This window comes from Lichenostomus cassidix, chromosome 1, assembly GCF_008360975.1.
Source record: "Lichenostomus cassidix isolate B80296 chromosome 1, HeHo_3.0, whole genome shotgun sequence".
In the NCBI taxonomy this organism is placed as follows: domain Eukaryota; kingdom Metazoa; phylum Chordata; class Aves; order Passeriformes; family Meliphagidae; genus Lichenostomus; species Lichenostomus cassidix.
The window spans coordinates 55,474,852-55,495,935 of NC_139479.1; the positions used below are offsets into that span (position 1 = coordinate 55,474,852).

The 21,084-nt window shown below is 38.8% G+C and overlaps 1 long non-coding RNA gene across 2 annotated transcripts; it reads left to right on the forward strand.

Moving 5' to 3' along the window:
- Positions 1-1,053: 1,053 nt before the first annotated feature.
- On the forward strand, positions 1,054-13,835 carry LOC146444668 (uncharacterized). Of its 2 annotated transcripts, none has more exons than XR_014850294.1 (4): positions 1,054-1,381; positions 6,338-6,404; positions 12,304-12,744; positions 13,178-13,835. It is a non-coding gene; the product is annotated as an uncharacterized LOC146444668 (long non-coding RNA). The 2 variants fall into 2 exon arrangements; XR_014850291.1 differs by lacking the exon at positions 1,054-1,381 and adding an exon at positions 2,454-2,742.
- Positions 13,836-21,084: the final 7,249 nt, after the last annotated feature.

Sequence of the window (21,084 nt, forward strand, 5' to 3'; positions counted from 1 at the left end):
AGCCACAGACTGTTGTTGAGGTGGTGTTGTAAGGAGAGATGATTTCCACTAAGGCCAAGACTAACATTTGTGTCAGGCTGCTCTAATTGATTTTGTCACCTGAGTGTCCTTTTCTGGAATCCTTCAGTTTGACCACACTCCCCACTTTCTCCTGCAAATCACTAAGTGTATGCCAAGCCATGGGCACCTTAAAGGTATAGTTTATACTGGCATTATGTCGGTCAAGAAGACAGCATCACTCTGTCAGGACATTCAGCAAGGCAGGATGGCGGTATTTATATGTGGCACGATGATGCTGTTGTCAGGTCTGTGCATGGCTGCTTATCAAAATGTCAGCAGTTCAAACCCAAAAGGGCAGATGAACCACTGCAATGATCACTAGGGTATGATGGATCACTGAGTACTGCAGAATGTAATCTCATATAATTATGACACTTTCAGGGCCCCTCATGGGCCAGCGGAAGGGCTGGTGTTTGTCAGCCGCTCTGGCACAGCTCAACCTACTGCCCCTCTGGACACTGACTTGGTAAATAGCCAGGGAGCAGAGGATCAAACAGCATATGGCTTTGCAGGCTTTACTGGGCTGCAGTAAACATCCCAGCCCTGAACAGCTGTGCCTTGTCTCTAACAAGATTACTTTTAAGAGACTGATACCTTCTGGACTGGATGAAAATCTGGAAATAAGCATGTTGTTGTCAGGGCTTTGAGTGCACCAAGAGGCTCTGCAGTCCCTTCCCCCCTCTTTGGGGTTTGGTTGCCCATCCTCCATTGCAGCTCTGATATGGAGCAGCTGTAGCCTTGGATCAGGGTGCTGGGGAGAGAGCTGTGTGAGAAGGAGCTATGGGAAGCCTCACGGGGGGCCTCCTGCTCTTTGCTGGGGAGCTGCCTTGAAGTTCAGGCTTCCATCCTTTAGACTTATCTTAGGTATGCCCGTGCCAGTCCAGGTGCCTTGCTGATCCTGAACCACTGATTTGATTTGCTGACTTAACCTTGCAGCTGCTTCAGCACCGCAGATATGTCTTTTAATTCTGAATACTTGCCTCACCCTGCTCCACAGTGTGGCAACTGCTCAGGTACTTTGGGATTGTGCCCTCCTGGGTGGGGTCATTGCCCTACCTGCCTTGCTAGTGCCCTCAGCTCCTGGCTTCCTTTCCTTGTGGGGCAGCCCATGCTTGCTGCTTCCTGAGAGCTCCTATCCCAGAGCCATGAACGTGGTATGTTACATGGAGAAGTCAATGTGCCACTGGCTGTCACCTGGTGTCTGAAATCAGTACATGTGATGCAACTGAACAAAGCTCAGTAACAGTGGAGACACTGCTGGAGGCTATACAGTCACTCCATGTACAGGACAGAACAGTGCCCTCAAATAGAAGGAGAGCAGGTAGGGAATGTCTGGTCCTCTCTGCAGACTTCTGCTTCCCTCGTGCATCCCTGGCTTTCAAGTTGAAAGCTCATCTTGGTGAAATTAAGGTCAATACTTATGAGCACTACTGGGCAGAACTGTTCATGAAGGGCTGCATGCTGAGAAATTGCGGCCTATATATGAGTAGACAAGTTCAGGACAGCACTTTTACAGCCTTCACAGCTGTGCTAAGGGTCTTGTGGACTGAGTGCCATGCCAGAGGACACCTCACACAGTGTCAGGGGGCTTTCAGCAGGATGTAAACAACCTGCAGGGTGGGGATGGGTGGAACACCGTAGGGTTGCCTGTCCAGCCACATGGACATCCCTGTTAAAACTAAGCCAAATTCTCTAGGGTAGAACAGCAACACCCCAAACACCAAGGTAATGGAAGCCTGTAGATCAGCCCATCAGAGCCACACAGGCACAGACACCACCATCCTGCATAGTACATGAACAGAGTATGTCCTTAACTATAAACACAAATTAGATTGGAGAGCACAGCTGTGCAGCAAAACAGTGACTACTGTGACCACCTATTACACAGCACTACCTGTTACTGATATACCATGTATACATGGCTGTGTAGTAAATCTGTATGTTGGGTTTGCTATTATTACTGTTAAAAGCCATAAAGTTTTCATTTTGTATATCCACAATACCAGAAGACATCATATCTGTTGAACAGTTTGGGGCATAAATGACCCAGTAATCTGTGTCAGCACTTGACTTAATTGCACGGTGAGAGAAAAAGGCTGAATAAATAAGTGGTTTTTTTTTTTTCTCATGGAAATCTAAAAAGATTGTTTTTGGATTATAAAATATTCACTCTGTGGTTTTCCTCAAGTGCTATTGTATGTTTGTGCTTGAGGAAAAGTGAGTTATTGGAAATCTATGCCAGGCTCCAGATAAGCAGTTGACTTTTATCCATGATTTAATACCCACTAAACAGGCAAGAATGTTTCTTTGTTATTTCCTGGCAGCAAAAATATACTGTTAGGCATCTTTCCTATTCAGATGTGGCAGTTTTTGCCTATCACTGCCCTTCCCCTGTAGTCTGCAGGCCCAAAGCAATACAGTTTGGAAAAATACTAGATTTCTTAAGAACTTTCAAGAAGCAGCAAAATCAATCCTTCTAACAATCAAGTGCAACAACTGGTCATGCTGTTTGCTGACCTTCACTTATGAGTGATTCAGTTCCTTTCTTTTCCAATTCTGCTTTTATTTGTGTAACTCTTCTGTCTCTGTTGATTTTGGTTGTACTGTCATCTGTGTTTTTTCTTTCCTGCCTGTTAGCAAAACACAAGAAACCAAAAGAATGTGAATCATCTGATCTTCATGGTAGGTTTTTAATCTTCTTTCAGGAGGGAATTGGGCCCTATTTTCTGAGTAACTGCAGTATTATGAAGGGAATTACAAAACTATAGAATCATCCTCAAAGCATGCTTACATATTTTAAGTTACTAAAAGCAACATATTCTTTTTCCAACTATGCTTAGCTTACTTTTTGATTAAATTTTGCTGTTCTCAAAGATGAAGGATGAAAAGAAATAGAAATGCTAGAGCCCTGAACAATTTCTCACTATTTACAAGGATACACTTGGAACTTTCCTGGCCTGGATATTTATCCTGACTAGCTCAGACATTTCAAATGGAGTCCATACAGCAACAGGGCATAAGAGCAAAGTGAAGAGCTTCAGGGACTAAAAAAGATTCATTGCCCTACATCCTCAAGTGGGCTCCTGTTGGCACTGTTGTTTTAAAAATTGTCATTCCTTTATTTCAGTACATAATCATAATTGCACTTTTTCACAGCCTACAAAAAATTATGATTTAGTAAAAAAACAATATATGTGTTAATGCAGCAACTGTTCTGTACAGAGTCCAACAGTTGCCAGTCTGGGGCACACAAATATACTCCAGAAAGCACAGTGCTGTTTGGAAAATTAGCAAACCACTGAAAACTGGCACTCACCATGAAAAATTACCAAAAGCAGAAAAAATGGAGGAATGAGAGATTAGAAGAAAAAGTTGTGGAGGAAGACCATAAAAAACTGGGAGAATAAAGAAAAATTGGCAACAACTGGGCTACTGCATAGAGCAACAATTTGGGCTACCTGTGTCAAGTGCAATTCAGACCAGTAAAATAAGATCCAGTGAATGGAAATAATGTCTTATAATGAAAATAATACATCAAGTAATGCTGCTAGTAAGCAAACCAAAGTAGACACAACATAAAAATGTGTAGAGAGGTCATTAAGGACTCCCTTTTTCTTCTCTTGCAAATGAGGCTTTTGGGTTGGAGAGTGAATACAGATTTTATGAGTATCTTTTTCCCTCATATGGCCACAAAATCAGAAGTAATCAGTACTCTGTTCCACCCTCTGTAAAATTCACTGAGACATTTCTTTAATTATGTTTACATATGCTTATGCTTGTGGGGTTTCTGTGTGAACCAGGCACTTGGCTGAAAAAAGGGAAGTTGGAGAGAAAGGGTGCTGAAGTTTTTACTTTGAAGTGGATCTCTTTTCTGGTCTGATTCACATTACAGTCCTGCACCTTGTTGACATAGGGTAGAAATTAATTAAGTCAGCACTGATGCTGGAGACAGTATATCATCAGATCATTGCCTCTCTGGAAAAAAACAAACCCATTACTTGTGGAGCAGTGTAGCTGCAAATTAAAGGTGTGAGGAAAACACATAGCTGAGGGGCATATGAAAGGCAAATGTGAGAGGGACAGGAAATGTATGTGTGGGAAAAGCATTAGAAAACAATCAAGGGCTAGGAAGAAGAGATATAATGTATGGTAGCAACACTTTGACTAACTTGCTGACCGTCTTTATAGAACGTAATTAAAACTTTCAAATTTTGTTGGGTTTGTCTTATTTTCAGATTTTCTAAAGTTACTGCTGTAAGTTGCCAGTTTGCCTCAGCAGAGCACAAACACGGACTAAGACTTCCTGCTAAAAATGAAATACTTGTTTCCTATCAAAGCACAAAAAGCAAAGCAGCAGAGGAGAATCCACCAGCAGTTATTTACCAGCAGTTTGTTATCTATTTCAGTGCTTACAACCATGTTCTCTTTGCCCGATAAACAGGGTGGCCTGCTGTTAACAAATATTGCTTGAAGCAAAACACTAAATAATCTAAAAGAACCTTTTATACCTATTTTACATATTTATTTCCAAACAGTTCCTAACAGCTCCAGTTAATGCATTAAGGTGCCCAGTCCTTACTGGCTGCACAAATCAGTTCTTCATGCTGACGCCAGCAGTATTGCCATGGTTACATGATTAGAGTGGCTTAACCTGGCAGGTGGCTTAGCAAAATGCCGAGCGCCAAAACAATCCTAGCATGCAATCTATACTTTTCCATCAAACAAATTAGTATATCACATGCTCTGCTGTCCAGATCGCAGTAGGGTGGGTTGTTTTTTGTTTGCCTTTTTTTTTTCCTGGATAACAATGCTGTTCTCAAAATTCTACCACTTATCAGCTATAAAATTGCAAACAAACTATTTTCAAAAAAAACCCCAGTTTCCTCTACTCACAGTTCTGTAGATCTAACAATCTCAGTACAGTTAACAGACAAGGAATGAAAAAGATTGCATAAACCGCAAAAATTCAATGTGAAGTTTACAACTCATTTAAGGTTGGACTTCAAATCTGGAAAGATCTCATATCAACTGAAGGCTGGCCAGCTATTATTTGTTTGAGAGGGTTCTTTGAGAGATGTGGAGGTCTGTATTATTTTTTTTCAACTGATGATTTCAAAGCTGAAATCCAGAAGCTTAACGGATAGATTCACCTGTAGACAGTTGTGGTTGATAATACCAGAACTGCTCCATTATGGTATGAGAATATTTGCCTGCCAAGTATCTGGACCAAGTAATTCACATACAAATAGCAAAATGACTTAAAGCAATGTGCCTTCTTGAAATCTAGAATGTGAAAACTTAATAAGCAGAGCAAACTTTGGCAAGCAAGATACTGCTAGCATTTTCTTAGATGGAAGCTACTAGACTTTGCAAATCATTAATACAAAGCCTTAATACCTCAGTTGGTATTGTTTTAGGTTTAATTATAAAGATATTATAATAGTTTTATGTGCTACATGCAAAAACTTCCTTTTGTTTCCTTCTGTTGAGTGGGGTACAATGCTGAAAGAGCAGAGACGGAGTTTTCATTCTTAACACTTCCACATTACTTGTCAAAATCCATTTTCTGATCTGAATATATGACAGTGTAGTAGCTTATATAATACCTAAGGTATAAAAACACCTTGAAGTGTATAGAAGTTTATAGCTGTTTTGTAGATTTCATTCATATTATTGCCCAGTATATTTTCTGTCTCACCTCCAAAAGAACTGACGTGTTGTTTTTCACAGCTTGTTTGCCATATCCCCTTTCTCATGCTGATTTCACTGCTGTGTTGATGAAGCTCCAAGTCCTCTGGTCTTTATACTGTAGCATTCAAGTTTAGAGATTCTGAAGCCTTCCTCAGAAGTGACTCAAGTAATTTTTCGCATTTGGAGGAGAAAGCTGAAAAGCCTTCAATATTTAAATAGAAACGTAAGTTTCAAGTGTAGTATAAAGGCTTCAGATCTCTTAACTTTATTCATCAATTAACATATCTGCAACAGCTGGGGTTTGATCCATATTTTCAGAGAACAGTAATGTTGCTGATACAGCATTTCCAGTTCAGTCGCAGGAATATTGAAGTGGTTTTCAGAAGATAATTTAAAAAGTGCTCAGTTGACAGGATGTTTCTTCAGGGAACCATTGATCGCATTCTCAAATTGCAACAGAGCCAGAGATTGTCTTCATTTTAATTTCAATATCAGGAATGCCTTAAGTGACGATCACAGCTAACCCATTTTAATGACAACCCTGAACATTTAGAAACTCTTATCTATTCAATATACTTCTGTGCAGAGAAACAAGAACAGATGGATACTTCCTTAACACCTGCTGCTGTGGGAGTCTTCTGAAACACTTGCAAGTAAGAAATTATTACTGCTATAAAGTGTCGGTTTTGTTTAGAGGATTTCTACAGAACATGCATACAATTTATTTTAGGTTTCTCAACTTAGATTGTGCTTTTGGAAAGCTAAGGAAGGATCACTTACTGAAGGAAAACTTATTTCTACGCCTCATTAAAAAAAGGGTTTAGGATATTAGATTGGAGATTTACTGCAACCTGTTGTGTAAGGAGGCTGAAGAATGCACATGGTATGCTACTCCAGAAGTGAAGGAACAGCTCCAGGGACAATAAAGCCCAGTCGTGAAAAGCAGGAGGAGTTCCATTGGAAAAGAGAGGGTTTTCTAGAGAAAACCATGTAAAATTGAAACCTAATGCTTTTCTGACTAGGAACTGAAAGATGAAGTGCATAAGTTTTAGCTCATAATTGCCCTAAGAGCTTTCCATGGGTGATTTAAATGTTTCTCTGCTTCCACATTTCTCTAAGAGGAGAAAGACAAATTATTTCCTAGATTTGGAACACAATTCTCTTCTGAAGTTACATGCATCAGTTTTGTTTGTTTTGTAGAATTTCATATACAGTAGATTCAAGAAATGAAATGTAAGTTCAAAGGATCTGAAAGTGAAATGTTATTAAGGATTCTAATCCACCTAGATTATTTAATGGGTTTCATTTTCATCATACTTTGTGGTCAGAAACTGCCCTAAAAAAATCTAGTTCATTGCAATAGGAGATACAACCCACATTGAAATATCCAAAGAAGACAGTCCATCTTTTGAACAGATGTTGCAATAATGAATGCAGGTGATTACAAATTTGTAAAATGGAGAGGATGGCAGTGTCTAACACCAAAGGAAAGTGCTTCTTCCAGTCTAGGAAGCCATTGGGGATTAACCTTGTAGCACATTGTTTTGATTGTTTTATAGGTCCACAGACTTAAAACTTGAAATAACTATGCAGTCAGTTTAATCTGAGCTTCTGCATAATAGAGGTCACTAATCTTCACTCAGTAACTCTTGACCTATAATTTCTGACTGGGCTGGAGGACATCTCTTAGAAATACATACAATCATAATTTAAAAGCTTAACATAGTGATAAATTCATTAAGTCCCAAGATATGTTGTTGTGATTGTAAATTGCCATCATGCTGAAATTATGTACATTATTTTAGCTTGAATTTATATATTTGTCTTCCAAATACAGAACTTTTATATGTTGTCTTACTGTTGTCTGATGTGTCTCATACCACTGTACAATCAAATCAAATAACCACTGACTTTCCTCTTGCCTAAACTTATTAAATTAAACTCATTAACTTCTTCCGGATTTAAGGTACAGATTTCAAAATCTCACCAAACTGAAAAAGATTTTGAAGAAAGCTACAAGTCTTTTCTGTATATTTTTAAAGACTAGACAGAAGAAAATAGTATTATTCCTTACTCATCTCTGAAGTAATGCCATATATGTGCATAGAAATGCACCTTCATTAATTTGTCTAAGGATCACAGCAATTAATTCAGACACTTCAGGTATTAGGTTATCCTGAAAATTTACATGCATCTAAGATAAAACTTGTAATTTGTTTTGGCTCCTCTGTCTCCTGAACACGAAGATAAATTTGCTATATGTCTAGGACTTGAATTCCAAGAGCTGAACTCAATATGATGTGTAACATACAAGTGTAGATAAACCATTTATCTACTCTGAGTGATTAAATCCTGAAGTATATGACTTATGAGGAGAAGCTTAAAAGAACTGAAACTTTGTTTAGCCAGGAGAAGGCTGGGGAAGTTGTTGTCTGCAAATCCCCACTGGTGGGTGTAGGGAAGATGAAGCTGAAGTTTCCTTGAAGGTGCAGAGTGAAAGCATGAGGTGGAGTGAACACAAACTGCTACAAAGGAAATTCTGGTAAAATATTAAGAGAAAAAAGAAAAATTGCTCCTACTGGAGGTAGAGAGCCGCAGGTATCTGCACTGATAGGAACCATCACCCTTAGAAATACTCAAAGCTCAACTGGGTCACCTGAGCAACCTGCCAGACCTACTGTGAAGGGTGGATTAGACCTGATCCATTCCAGAGAAAGGTTCCTTCCAGTTTACATGACTCTGACTCTATGACTAATTAATTAGCTTGGCTGGCCTAATTCAGTGGTGTAACAGAAGCTATGCTCTAATTTAGGCTTGAAATGCAGACCTTTCTCTGCAGACCTTAGAGGATACTCAGCCGGAACAGAGATTTTTATCAGGGTGCTGATTCATATAAATGAAATGCTACTCAGCAGACAAGAGCTGAATGTCCACTTCATCCAAGCATCCATTGTGCTTGTCTTGGCCATCCCTGTCTCTACTGTTTGAACTAAACTACTTCGCTTAATCCACAATCTGACATGATAAACTAGTGCAAATTTCAGTTCTACACAATAGACAAGTTTTAGTTCCTCAGACTAGATCATGCCATAATTGCCAGCAATGTAGTGGTAGCTCCTGCATAAAATACTGACTTTTCTCCAAGGCAGGTGGAGAGCAGATGATTGAGAAGAAGCAGAACCATGGGCAAAACCAATTTCTGAATCAGAAGCCTTCCTTTTTGCTTTCATTGCAACTAAAAATTGGTCCGAAGAGTTATGTTCTTGATGAAGCTACAGGTTGTGCCAAAGCTAAATGTTATTGAGCTTGCTTATCAGACATGATAAGCAATGCAAGGTATATAATATAGTTAACAACTTAATTTGTACCTGTTGTGTTCAAAAGAATCATCCTATTATCTTTACTTAACATTCTTTTACACCCAGTTAAACTAATCTAGTGAAATACACATACATAAGAATTAGGCCTTTGATATGATCAGTAAATTAAATTAACTTGACTCTAGGAAGAAAAAGATAAGAAAATGCTTGTCCTTATGAGAAAGGTCACAAAGAAAGAATGAGAAGAATGCACATTTAAAAATTCCATGAGAAAGAAATCATGGCCAGAGGGATAAGACAGATAAAACCTGGTATAAACCTGGGATAAAACCTTCCAGACAGACAGGTTTTTGTCTGTCCAACAGAAATCTTTTTCCTTGGCACTTTACTATATTCCAGATTAAGGACACTTTCTGGTTATATGTTCTGACTTGATATACCTAATGAGGAAAGATGGTTGGGAGTAAAATTCGAGGAAACATAGAAGTTGTATTCACATCCTAACAGAAGGTGTAACAGTATGGAAATTATAGGGTAAAATGCAGCTGCTACTCTCTGGATGGAATGTGGTCACCATGCTTAAAACCTATTCCACCAAGATTCCTCACTCACCCAATCTGCACCCATAAACACCTGCTGAGGGAGCTGGAACAGAGGGTGGAGCAGAGTGAAAACCCTGTGGCCAAGACTCTGCTGAAACCCTTGCAGAAAGGGAACTCTATGGTGCTTTGCAGCTGATAAATCCCACAGCAGCTCCTAGTCAGGGGAAATAGGAGAAGGTGTCTTGCTGCCAAGCCAGCAACTCTGGTGAAATCACTCTCCTCAGATCAACTTGGTTCATTACAGCCTAATTGTAATATTAACTTTCACCTCTATCCCAAAGTTACTCACCCCCAAGGTATCACCACCCCTCCCTGAGGAAGTGCTCTATATTTTATTGCCTGTAACTTTAAGAGCAAAGTGAGAGAATTTTATACCAATCAGTAACAAAGGTAGGTATGAATAGAGTCACTCAAATTCCACCTAAATATAAATAATCAAGTTCCACCTAAATATAAATAAATATATAAAACTAAGTTGAGAATGGGGAAAAGTCAAGGAAGATTCCATAGTAACTGCTGGGATCAGTTGATGGGCTGAGCCTGTTTTCTCCCCTGCAGGGATGCCTATTGTGTAGGAACCATAATCAATGTGTACTGAATACTTTTATTGGGGATTAGAATTTGTCTGTGCATTGCTTTGAATACATTGTTGCAGTCAGATACCATCGCAGGCAATCCCCAAACATTAACCTGTCACAATTTTATATTAACAAAGGGTGTTATTCCATAAACAGTTGGTGTGAGTCTTTCATGGGCACTGGGAATTGCTGGCAGAGAAGAACTACTGGAATAAAGTGGAAGATTCTCTGGGGGCTCTCCCTTATGCTGTCCATGTGTGTCCCTGACCAAGTCAGTCAAACCACCCTCTGATCCAGCAGCACTGCTTAGTAAAAGGTCCTCACAACAGGACGCTGACAGACTGGTCAGGCACAAGGGTCTTGGCTTTCCTGGGGCACTGACAGACAAATCAAACACTAAAGGCCAAGCAAATCTCCCCTTTCCATGTGACTCCTAAAATGCTGCACTTTTATTGCAGAAACCAAATATACTCTATTGTGGCAAAAAGTGAGAAATAAACATGTTAATGGATTAAACAACAGTTACATTGGCTAGTGTGTTGTAAATATATACATCTTCTTTGCTGTTTTCCTCTCCAATTTGAAGGTCACACCAAAGTCATGTCTCTGTATTGACAGGAGAAGTCAATACTTAAAACAATGGGGAAAACAGAATATAAAACTGAATGTATGTGCAGTGTAGGTTTCTCAACTAAGGCTGTGGATATGAAAGTGCCTTGCACAGGGATGACACCCCGGGAAGGGGGAAAAATATGTCTTCTGCTAATAGCTCCAAGATCAAATGTAATTGAGGAGGTGGATATGTAAACCTAATCTCAGAACTTTTTACTCCTCTTTCCCAAAGCAACTGTTTCACCTTAGCTTTCAAAAAGTCCAATCTATTGCATCATCTGCTCACACAGACAGGAAGTTTTAGATGGTGTGAATAAGTCCTAGAAAGGGCAGCAAAGTGAAAGCTGGGCAACTTGACTGGGAAAAAAAAACATTTTCTGCAGCAGATGAAATACCTACTAGTCTTAATTACTACAGTGCTGCAGTGAGGTTTGTCCAGTTAATTTCCTTGAAATATATTGGCTTAAAAAAAATAAAGAAACAAAAAGTCTTTCTTCCACTTTTGGAGTGGATGCATGAGTCACCTGCTGAAATCCAGCTTGAGCAAAAGAAAACTTAAACTCTGTCTTTTCAAGTGTCTTTGTAGACTGTGTGAGGTGTTTCAGAATGAGAGTTTGTTTTTCTTGAAATGTGTATAATGATTTGGTTTTCAGTCTTGGCAGGTGATAAAGTGATCACACCCAAATAGCATTACCAGAAACCTTCTCTTGCTACAACAGCTCACCCACACCTTCTAAAAGTCTTGTTCAGTGACTCAACTCTCTCTGTTGCTACACAATTTCTCCCTTTCTCCTGAGAGTAGGGAACAGCAGTAGTTTCATCTTTGGCTATTCATCTCAGAGTCCTTTGCAATTCTATTCCTACTCATCTGGTTCATCTCCATTTTCTTAACTGAAAAGTGAGATTTTTGTCCATACAATGCATAATAGCTTGTGGGCTTGTCTTTCAACTGTATTTATCTGATAAAAAATGTATTTGCAAGTAGTAATATCAAAGATTCTGCAGCCATAATAAGACTTGTAACTGCAGTACAGCTGAAGGTGTGAAATGTGTTTATGTGAGTGTGCATATATTTGTCCCTGTCTTCTCACACAATAACTTAATGTAAAACTTTGAGTGTTATTTATGTATCTACTTAAAGCTCTAGAGTAATTACTGTAGAGTAAATTAAAAAAAAGAGCTATGCAAAAATTATAAATCTTGCTTTATGTTTGGGGTCTGTACTAAACATAATTTGCCACAAAGCTGCATCTTGTGTTTGCAGAGTGTTTATCAGCTTTCACTATTTATAACAGATGGAACTAGAGCATTCTGAATGTTTCTATTAAACAGTAAATGGCACTGCAACATAAACACAATATTGCAGAAGTTTGGTCTTGCAAATTAAATTCTGCAACCTGGCAGATAGCTCACAAAATCATCTTATTCTCTCTTTTGTAGAGTATAACTACAGCAGATAACCCCTTGCCACGTGCTCAGTCAAGGCAACATTATGGCTTCATACTCTGGAACAGGAAAGCAAGGATAACACTGATATTCCACATGGGCCATCGCATGGATTCATGAGGCCCTATCACTTATTAAAATAAATGTATGGACAAGCAACAAAGACGATCTGTCCTTGCAGCTAAAGAAATCTCAGTCTGATTCTGATCCTCAGGCACTTATGTTTCACCCCATTACTGGTTAAAATACTTTTCCAAACTGATTTTTTTGAAGTCAACAGACAAAAAAAGCAGCATAACCTCAACCACTCCACACTGAACAAATAGCCACTGCTGGTCTCACAGAAACATCCTCTTCCAATGACCATGTGCTTCCAAATCTCTGACTTGGCCATCTTCAAAGACTGTGAATAATTGTTTACTCATGGGCATTTATGTAAGTCCGTTCAGCTGGTAAGCATCTCCTTTTCCAATTTCCAGCATATTTTCTTTTCTCACAGGCTGAAGTGTCTTTCCTCCTGGGTTTCCATAACAAACACCCTTCCTTGTTACAGGTCCACCCAAGACTGGAGGTAGATCGTCATTCATTGACTACAATTTCTGTCTTCATTTATTTAAAAACAAACAAACAAACAAACTTGAGGTGTGCAAACAAAACCATAGCAGCATAAGGAGTGCCAACTATACCAGTGATTAAACATGTTCAAATTATCCCACCCCCATTAGTTTTTAACCCTCTTGAAAACTAGACCCACAGAGATGGCCACAAAATGGCATCATCTGTAGCTTTGCTCACATAAAAAGTTATATCAGAGTTTCTATCTTCAGATGCTTGCAGAAGTGTTAATCTGAGATCCTGCTCCCTGTAGAGTGTGCAGCCCCTGGAGAGCCCATGCAGAAGCAGATTTACCCTGAAGGACTCCAGTCCATGGAAGGGCACATGCTGAAGCAGAGAAAAAGTAAGTGGAGGAAGGTGGAATAAGTGTAGCTCCTATGGACTGCCTGCAAACCCCATTCTTTCTGCACCAGGTTGGGGGCAATAGTGAGTTGGAAATAAAAGAATGATGTGGAGCCTGGGAAAAAGGGGGATGAGGGTGGTGGGAAAAGTGCTTTGCTTTTTGTTCATTTTTCTTATCACCCTACTCTATTTTAATTGTTAATATTAACTAATTTTCCCCCAATCAAGTCTGTGTTGCCCACAACAGTGACTGGTGAGCAGTCTCCTTGCCCTCATCTTAACCCATGAGTTCTTCTTTTCTCCTTATTTTTCCATCCTGTCCCCCTGAGGAGGAGCAAGGAGAGAGCAACTCAGTAGGAGATTGTTAGCCATGGCTTAACCCACCATAGCTGTGTATCATCTTTGTAGCATCCTTAATTTGCTCTATACCAAATGAGAGTATTCCAAAAGTCACAATTCTAAAAAAATATGTGCTTCATGTTCTCAAGAACATGTAGCTTCATGTTCTCAAGCTGAGCATAAGAAAGATTTCCCTAGCCACTTTGTGGGTAAAACTGGATATTCCAGTAACAGACATGTATATACATCTTCTAATTTTTTTTAATTTCTCAAAAGTTATTCTCAGTAGTTTTCCTCATTTCTAACTTTTAATTACAGAGAAGGGCGGAAATTAATTCCAATTACCCTGAATAACTTTTGAAAAAGAATTCCTGTTCTTCCTACATGTTCAGTCTGTAAGATGTATGCACAAAGTAGCATTTGTCAAGATGTCAATACATAACCATAATGACATTAATGTCTTATCCAGGAGTCCCTGAAACATTGCTGGGGCATCACACTTGCCAAGCAGTGCAGAAACAGTCTTCTGTCTTTTCCTGTTGCTTTCTGCAGCTCAGGCTCTCTGCCATTATCTCCTCCAATGAAGCATGATTACATACATGGATTCAGCTGGCATCCTGACAATTCAAGATGTCAGACAGTGACAGATATAAACAATGCTCTTAGATTTGGGAATCAGTATGTAAGAGGTAGTGCGGTTGAACTTTGGAACTAATAAAAGCTGTATCACTATAATACAAGGAATACTGCAAATGGTATTAGACATTTCAACAACATCTATATTAAGTACCTTTAAACCTTCCAAAATATATTTACAGTGTCTGGAAATGATTCTAATGGATCTGTTGCACATGCAGTGTTCAGTCAAGTAGATTGCTCTTGCAAAGGTTATGAACACATCTGATCCATAAAACTCCTCACTGACCTGTGTTTTGCCTTGTGAACCTAATTATTTGAGCTACCAGATCTAAAATGTGCTTAACAGGTTTTTAATTTTATCCTGACTGAAGAATAAACTCAATCAAACTTCTACCCAATTTCAGAATGGCATTAAACAAATTTGGCAACTGAAAATCTGCTAGGATGTTTTTATTAAAACAGTTGGGAATGATACTTCTGAAATTGCCTGTGGCTGTTTATAAGTTGTTTTTTTTTTTAAACAGTTCCTCTTTATTTATGACAGTGTCTCGTCTATTGCTATAAACCAAAGTAAAAAAGTTCAACCTAGTGCTAAAAACGAAGTTAAAGTTTGAAGCTGAGTTTCTTCAAAAAGGTTCTGATTTTTGGGTTAGGGTACTGCCACGTCTTTTTATTTAATGTTTAATAATTCATTTTTGCCTGTGAGAGTCTTTTCTTTCTGAAACATGGTATGACATGACATAGTATTAATCAGCATTGTACACACTCAAGTCTCGATCTTTTCCACTGCCCCAAATGCCATAAAAACATAAGGAAGGCAAATACCTCAATGGAAAAGCTCAAATTTAATGTTTTGTCACAATTCATCTATTATGCAGGAGGCTGAATGGTTTATGACTGTTAGGTCTTTAGCTGATGTAGAAGCACAGATTTTAGAAAGCTGATGTGGTTAGCAAAGCTAGCTATTTCATTTAAGCCAAACAAAGAAGCAATACAATTTCTAATTGTTTTACTGATGACAGAGAGCAATAGTACCTTAGAATGGGAAAGTTCAGTTGGAAGGAGCCTAAGACAGTCATCTAGTCCAGCTGGCTGAGCAGTTCAGGACTGACCAAAAGTTAAAACATGCTATTAAGGGCATTGTCCAAATGCTAAGAGGCTTTGGCAATTGACCACTTCTCTAGGAAGCTTGTTCCAGTGTTTGACCACCCTCTCATGAAGAAATGCTTCCTAGTGTCCAGTTTGAACGTCCTGTGATGCAGCTTTGAACCATTCCTTTCTATCCTATCACTGGGTCTGAGGGAGAAGGGATCAGAACCTCCCTCTCCACTTCCATCTTCAGGAAGCTGCTCCAGAGAGCAATGAGGTCACCCCTCAGCCTCCTTTACTCCAAACTAGACAAACCCAAATTCCTCAGCTGCATACAGGACATAGGACATACAGCATACACAGCAGGACTCGTGTTCAAAGTTCAGATTAAGTGTCAATAGATGACCAGAGTTGAAAATACTATGTCTGCATGTGTGTACACCAGAAGGAAAACACAGGAAACAGCAAGAGAATTAAGTCAGAGAGCAACCCAAATGAAAGAACTCAGGGTAAAATGTTATCAGGTGAAAGATGTGTCTCCTGTTTCTTATTTTCCACCATATTCAGGAAAATAGGATTTAATGTACATTTTTCAAAAATAAACAAGATTACAACAAATACATTTCTGATTGCAAAATCAATTTCAGGAGAAAATAAAACAGTCTGAAAGGTCTCAAACTGCTTAACTTCTCAAGCTATATCTCTATGGAATTGTGTCTTGCTATTTTTCTTATTATAGCCCTGTAAGAGAAAAGAAGGGTGTTATTTCGAAAATGTTATCATTTGTGAGTTACAAACTGAAGGAAAAACAAAAATATATTTGTGAGGCAATGAAGGATTATTGCACATTCATTTAAAGCCAAAACATATGGTTTATAATTTAAAAATAAATCATTCTATATTTAAATTTTATATTTTTCTTATGAATTGATTTACCCAAGCAAAACAGCAATGCTGATTTGTCATAAGAAAGCCATTTTGCCATACAGAAATGGAATATTTTTTAGAGTTATTTTGATCATTCTCTGATATAGCTATTTCTTCTAAAATTATTATTTTTTAACTGTTAAAAATAATCCTGTCAGTGGTGAAGGAATAGAATGACTTTTCAAAGTTTACATTTCTGTTCTTACCAAGAGAACATGTTAAAAAAGAAAAAAACCTGCCCAACCTCCTAGTGCTAAAACAGGAAGTGTTCAGGGCATTCTGCAAGAACACAGGGAGGAAGTTTTGGTTCTTTCTCTGAAGGTTACTGGTATTTTTCAACAAATACATTAAACAGAAAGTTTAATGTAAAGCATTCCTGTTTGAGAAGCTTTGTCTGGAAATTGGCAATCTCTTCCCTCTTGTGTGATTCTCTTATCTACAAATCTTTATTTTAGGCTTTGCTTCTCTGCTTTTCCATATGATCCTTTTATGCTGAGCTGTAAAATGATGCATAAGTCATTACGTGATTGTGTCTGAAAATCAGGGTATATTGAGGGGATTTGGGCCGAGTCAAAGGAATGCCTACTTATGTGGGGATGGCAATGGAGCATGAAGTGACAGGCAGGAATGCACCACCACCAAATTAGAGTATATAATGTATAATATAGAATGTATAATGTATAATGATTATATAATAATAAATAATAATAGGTCTACTAATGTATAAGGGATTAGACAAAGTTGGAATGGATGGCTGCGAGCAACACAGGTGAATTTTAGCCTCATTTAAAAAGGGTTCAGCTAGACTGGATTCTTTCTGATCATGTCAGCATCCTTCAAATGTATCTGTTGATGCAGATAGCCACTGCCTTCTTCCCATAGCTAAAATCTTTTTACTATTTGTTGTACAGTAACAGCAGCAAATAGCAGGAGTGCCCCCAAAAGGCCAGGTGATGAGGTATGTGGCTTAGAGGTGTTTCTGAGGTGTTTCTGAGGCAGATTAACACTGCCCAGTGTTAAAACTGGCCCAGTTTTGACAAAGATTTTTCCTATGCAGTATAGCAACACAGCAGCCACGGTGAACAAAGAGTTGCAATACAGGAAAATAACATTGAGATATCATCACTCAAATGTCACCAAGACAAATATTCCCTGGTTTGGTGTCCAGATACCACAGAGCTCTAGATAGGTTGTAGCAATTCTTCAGGGTTTCCAACAGCGGTAGGAAACAGCTATTGCCTTTCCCTGAGGGAAAAATTATCACTGCAACTCCCAGGGGCTGCAGCTCCCAAGCATGCTGAGAGTGAGAAAATCCCTGCCTCTTTACATCTGCTCTTTCAGCTTTGCCCATCCAAGGTCTCCTTTTGCATCAATGCTGAGAGGTAAGAATGACATTTAGGTGTTCTGAGGTCTATTTGGAGCCCCTCACCTCCTCCAGCACAGACATCTTGTACATCTCGCATCACTCTGCTGTAAGTATAGGCTGGGACTCTACTTTTCAATCACCACAAAGATGTGAAGGAAAGAGCCTGCGTGTGGACCTATGTCTCTCCATCAGTTGAACAGACCACAGCACTGCTTAGGAATGACGACACTCAGGTTCGAATCACTGTGCACTCTTGAAGAATCTTCTAATCAAAATTAACTGTACCCAACAAGCAAAAATTTGGTTTCTCTCCTATTGTACAATAAATCACTACAAGCTTTTATTCAGCGTCTAAAACTGAAATAGAGTTTGGTTTCAAATGCAAGACAGTAATGAAAATAAAACCCTGAGATAGTCTTTGTGAAGACTGACAAATTTCAAAGAATGCAAAGTACAAGCATTCCAAATATGCAATTACATAAACTATTTTGTTTTGCAATAAAACTCAGTAAAACATTAAATTTTTAATGCTCCTTTACCATAGAATATGCAAATCAACTTTTACAAGTCTTCATCTTCCAACAATAGATGGCACTACAAATTCCTATATTCACCACAACATTAAATAATGTTATAGCATTTTAACATTTGCAGAACTAATCATAACTGCCTAAGTAAAATATGATGATCAACTTAGCTCTAAAACACATACATTTTTTTTTCTCACAGCAAAATGGAAAGTTACAATAGAAGGAGCAACATATCAAAAATATTTTACTACTTACACTGATTTATCTGAGCTGGGAACTACAAAAATATTCTACTAGCAATTACAATGGTGTAAATCACAATGTTCAGTATCAAAGAATAAGAAGACTTTTCTGTTTATTAGCACCCATAAAGCCTGTTGTGTACTTGTAGGAGCAAGAGGCTGAGTTTTACGTTTCATTTAAAAATCGGCAAAGTAATTCTAGGCACAGGTCTTCCTCAGAACAGTGCAAAAGTCCCTTTTAAATGGACACAAAGCTTGTTGATGTTTATTTGAGCAACAGGAACATGCCTGCTTCTTCTAGATAGGAACCACATGGATTTTCCTGTACAGAATTGAGGCTCAGGAGCTGCTCATCATGAGGAGCACTGCAAAGACAGCGCAGTATCCGAGAGTGCTGCTGTAGCAGAGCAGGGATCCCAACTGTGGTGTGCACACCTTAACACAGCCCCAGGTCAGGCAACCAGGCTGTTATTTAGCAACCACAGAAGGCTATTAATCTTTGTATAAGATGGTATCTACAATACATTCTCTGTGCTCTTCAGCAAGGTGAAGGTAGGATTGAAATCAGCTGATTAGCAGCTGGTGAGAGAAGAATAGACACAGATTTATAGGTCTGAAGTAGTGAACAGAGCAAAGAGGACAATTTACTTTTGGCTCATCCGGTATCATGTATTAGCAAATCACAAATCAGTCTCCTTGCATCTGTGATTTCCATGACAGAACAACTCCTTATCACTATGTGGGTTGTTGAAGTGTCTTCAGCAGACCAGAAGAAAAGGAGGAGAGGGACAGGAATGTGGGCTTCGCATCAAAGTGGGTATTAATGCTGATATGAGTATGCAGGTGCAGGAGAGGTGTAAGAGGCGTAAGAACATGGGGATGACTGACCTCTGTCTAAACTGGAACAGCCCACTCCACAGTCTACTTGCCATCAAATATATTCCTTACTACAGACCAGCATTGGCTCAGATCATCACTATCATTACAGAGCACTATAAAACAATTTTTTTAAGATTTTAGGCAATAAAAAACATTACTTCAAGTATTGGAAAAGGTGTGAGGTAGCAATGTCTTCTTTGGCATTTGTGGTAGCTGCAGTTTCAAGTTATTTTGCCATTATCCCCTCATACACCCATTATCAAAACACAGTTGTGCATCACTACTTAATAACTGTAGAATCTCAGAGACAGTCCCAGGGAGGGAAATGCTATCAGGTGAGTCAAGGAGCCCTGCATGCCCCTCTGAAATGTAGCTCTCCTTCTCCAAGTAATAAGGATAATCCATTCCATGCCCTGTGGCAGCTCTCCAAGCAGCATGCAGGGCTGAACTTTAGATGAAGCTGGTGTATTTGAAACAGCCAGGCTAAGTCAGTCTCATTGTTTGGATCAGCCATCTATAAACAGACCTTAGAAATAACCATTCAATTTCTCGTTTAATATCTTCATTTTTAATTGGCTTGTTGCATTCTTTATATGCATTGAAATTCTAGTACACTAGCTCCTGTGGGAAAATAGTACTCAGCAATTTGAATTTGTTAGCTGCTCTGAACATAGGGGACCTGATTCTCATTTATGTTACAGTCGCTTTATATTGCTCAGGCAGTAAATTGCATTTACACCTGGTAAATGAGCAACCGGAGTAGTGTAAAGTAACTTTAGCATGAGTGAGAATTAGGCCCAAAGCCTTCCTAAGTTTTTATAGCAACTCTGTTATTCATCTCAATTGGTGAGATAGGGATTGATTGACAAACAAATAGCAATGCTGTATTGCCTAGTTTGGAAGGAGAATTGAGCCAGGGATTAGAAAACCCCAATTCAGTGAAGGAAATCAGACTGGCTATTAAAAGCCTGAAGTCCAAAAAAGCACTAAGGCCAGATGGTTTCAGCATACATTTTTACAATCAGCTAAGTATAAAAGATGAAATAGCTCCCCTGCTGGTTAAAGTATTTCAAAATTATTTACAGATGGGAATTAATGTTAATGAGTCGTGTAGCTAAATCCCTACATACCATGCTGAAAATTTACCACCCTCAAGTTTAGTCCCAGCCAATGCACCAGAAAGTTTCATCATTTGAAAATGAAAATAGATTTCCCTTGTTTTACCACGTACAACTAACCATTTCAATTTCCCATCTAAGAGGCTTAAACAGAAGTAGGATAATGAGGGACAGAGCTGATACTAGAAATATCCTCAACGTGAAGGTTATTTTAATTGTAAATTCCCATGGCTGGAAGATTTACTCATAAAATATAACATACAGTACGAGTGTGCTATGGAGAGGACTGATATTAAAGATACATGCAAGAGTGGTTTAGGGGATTATGGAGCTCTCTGTCTGAGTGAGTGACTCAGTGCTATGTTAGGTCAAAATGCAGATTTCACTGTTTGACGTTCCCACGGGACAGCTGCTCACACGATAACAGTACTAATGGGCCACCTAACTGCACGTGTCAGTGAAACACTGAGAATATTCTGCTCTTTTTACCTGACCATACGTGTTGATTGTTTGCACAATTTATTAGATCTAACCCAATCAAGAATTTACAATAAACAATAAACAAAACAGAAAATTCCCCCACTGTGGCCTTTCAGTCAGCTTAAATTAATGCAGATTTTCTCCAAATTTAAAATCAAGCCTTTGCCTCACTAAGTGGCACAGGTGAAGTAGACTGGAATCTGAATGAG